We start from the raw sequence: 3,623 nt of genomic DNA on the forward strand, positions 1-3,623 counted from the left end.
TAGGCAACGGAATAGACCGCTACGCTACCCAGACATGCTTTCTTTCTACTTCACTGCTATAAAATGCAATGAAATTAAAGAAATGCTGAAATGAATATTCAAATATTCAGCTTGTATAAACAGCAAAAATGGACAGAACTGAAGTGGATCAGCATAACCCTGAAACAGCACCTTTCTGCTCCTGCCATAATACAATATCCTTGAGCATAAGCTGCAAAAAAATGCACCAGGTTTCTTTTAGTTTACAACATCAAGTGCTCAGTATTTTGTCCGTCCCCACCCTTTTCATCCAACCACAATCCATCGCCCCTTTATTCCTTTCATCACTGTGTTGCCCATGTCCTATCATGTGCACAAAGCAAGGTACATGGAAACTCAAAAGAACATAGCTTGCTAATTGGATAAGAGATTACACTGCTCACATATCATTCATAATTGTCAGACATCCCATTGCACGGCTGAACATGATTGGTTAAAACATCCCCAAAAAAGACATGTTTTTTTTTTACTGCTTTATCAAAACTTAAAAAAACTGTGACTATTAAATCCATCCATTATCCAAGCCGCTTATCCCAATCGGGGTTGCGGGGATACCAGAGCCTATCCCAGCAGCCATTGGGCGGCAGGCGGCCAGACCATCACAGGGTCGAGATATTCACACTTAGGGACAATTTTATGTATGGCCGAGTCACCTCACCTACATGTCTTTGGACTGTGGGAGGAAACCCACACAGACACTGGGAGAACATGCAAACTCCACAGACGCCACCCGGAATGACCCCCAAGATTGGACAACCCTGGGGTTCGAACCCAGGACCTTCTTGCTGTGAGGCGACCGTGCTAACCACTGCACCACCGTGCTGCATCAAATCCATGTACGCTGGAAAACTAAGCCATGAAAAAGGCTGTCCTATATTTTTAGATCATTATTGATGTTGAAATGGGTTATATCCTGCTGTAGGACTTCAGCAGTGCAGCACTATTATTTGCATGTCAGTGGTTTTATTTTCAAGAATAACTGTCAATCTTTTTTTCTAAAATGGGAAAAGGACGTGAGGTAAATGATGAACGCGAGAACAATTTTAATGTTTATTGTTGCATGTTTATTCTCTATACCAATTTAAACACACGTTTTGAACAGTGTATCGTAACAAAAATACCAAGGACAGATTGTGCAAATCAGTCAACAAAACAAGTCCTATTGATGAGAATCAGTGCAATGTGGCTCTATATCAGCACAATTTCAGTGATAGTTCAGTTCACCATTTAAACAGGATTTATTTGCTACAGGAGCCAGCTACAACTAAGTTAAAGGTTTTAAAGCCTTTTTTCAGTAGGTCTGATAACTTTAAAAACACAGGCACAACACAACCCCAAACATATAAATTACAACGTAATATTAACTTGCCATTGTTTCTAAAGTAGATAGTCTTGGGCAAATTAGACCGCAAGTAGTGGATCGGTGTGAACTTTTCATCTCATCTTCAGCCACTTTTCTGGGGTCGGGTCGTGGTGGCAGCAAGCTAAGTAGGGCACTCCAGATGTCCCTCTCCCCAGCAACACCCTCCAGCTCCTCCTGGGGGATCCCAAGGCATTCCCAGGCCAGATTGGACATGTAGTCCCTCCAGCGAGTTCTGGGTCTACCCCGGGGTCTCCTCCCAATTGGCTGTGCCTGGTAAACCTCCAAAGGAAGACGCCCAGGAGGCATCCTAATCAGATGCCCGAACCATCTCAACTTGCTCCTTTCGATGCGACGGAGCAGCAGCTCCACTCCAAGCTCTCTCCGGATGTCCGAGCTCCTCACCCTAAGGCTGAGCCCAGACACTCTATGGAGGAAACTCATTTCAGCTGTTTGTATCCGCGATCTCACCCTTTCGGTCACTACCCAAAGCTCATAACCATAGGTGAGGATTGGTCACCACAACGGTCCGGTACAACGTCCGCATTACTGCTGATGCTGCACCAAGCCGCCTGTCTATCTCCCACTCCATCCTACCCTCACTTGTGAACAAGACCCTGAGATACTTGAACTCCTTCACTTGAGGCAACAACTCATCCCCAACCTGGAGGGAGCAATCCACCATTTTCTTGTAGAGAACCATGGCCTCAGACTCTCATCCCAGCCATTTCACACTCAGCTGCAAAGCGCCCCAGTGCACGCCGGAGGTTATGTTCTGATGAAGCTAACAAAACCACATCATCTGCGAAGAGCAGAGATGCAATTCTGAGGTTCCCAAAACAGACACACTCCTCACCTTGGCTGCACCTTGAGATCCTGTCCATGAACATCACAAACAGAATCGGAGACAAGGGACAACCTTGGCGGAGTCCGACACCCACCAAAAACGTGTTCGACTTTGTGCCAAGAATGCGGACACAGCTCTCACTTTGGTTATACAAAGACCGAATGGCTTGTATCAACTGCCCCGGTACCCCACACTCCTGCAGTACCCCCCACAGAGTGCCCCGGGGTACACGGTCGTAAGCCTTCTCCAAGTCCACAAAACATGTAGACTGGCTGGTCAAACTCCCATGCCCCCCTCAGCCCTTCCACAAGGGTAAAGAGTTGGCCTGTTGTTCCACAGCCAGGACGGAATCCGCATTGTTCCTCCTGGATCTGAGGTTCGACAATCAGTCGGAGCCTCCTTTCGAGCACCCTAGAGTAGACTTTCCCAGGGAGGCTGAGCAATGTGATGCCCTGATAATTGGAGCACACCCTCCAGTCCCCCTTTTTGAATATGGGAACCACTGCCCCAGTCTGCCACTCCACAGGTACTGTCCCCAACCCCCACGCGACACTGAAGAGGCGTGTCAACCAAGACAGCCCAACAATGTCCAGAGCCTTCAGCATTTCAGGGCAAATCTCATCCACACCCGGCGCCTTGCCACCGAGGAGCTTTTTAACGACCTCAGAGATCTCTGCCAGGGATATGGGTGAACTACCTCAGAGACCTCTGCCAGGGATATGGGTGGGGATTCCTCTGAGTCTTCAAACTCTATCTCCTCCACTGAGGATGTGTTAGTCAGGTTCAGAAGCTCCTCAAAGTGTTCTTTCCACCGCTCAACAACATCCCCAGTCCGGGTCAACAGTTCCCCTACCCGGCTGAACACAGCCTGAGTCAAGCCCTGCTTCCCCTTCCTGAGTCGCCGGATGGTTTGCCAGAACTTCCTTGAGGTCAACCGAAAGTCCTCCTCCATAGCCTCGCCAAACTCCTCCCACACCTGAGTTTTTGCTTTCGCGACCGCTGAAGTGGCAGCCGCTCTGGCCTCCCGGTACCTGTCTGCTGCTTCAGGAGACCCCTGGGCCAACCAAGTCCAAAAGGCCTCCTTCTTCAGCCTGATGGCTTCCCTCACCACCGGTGTCCACCAGCGGGTTCTTGGGTTGACGCATTGACAGGCAGCGATGACCTTTTGACCACAGCTCCTGCCTGCCGCATCTACAATAGAGGCTTTGAATATGGCCCACTCAGACTCCATGTCCCCAGCATCCCTCGGGATACACGAGAACTTCTTCCGGAGATGGGAGTTGAAGTCCTCACGGACAGAGGCCTCCGCCGGACGTTCCCACTTCACCCTCACTACATGTTTGGGTTTGCCAGGTCTGTCCGGCAGCCTTCCCCGCC

Source organism: Lampris incognitus, chromosome 16, assembly GCF_029633865.1.
Source record: "Lampris incognitus isolate fLamInc1 chromosome 16, fLamInc1.hap2, whole genome shotgun sequence".
NCBI classification, from domain to species: domain Eukaryota; kingdom Metazoa; phylum Chordata; class Actinopteri; order Lampriformes; family Lampridae; genus Lampris; species Lampris incognitus.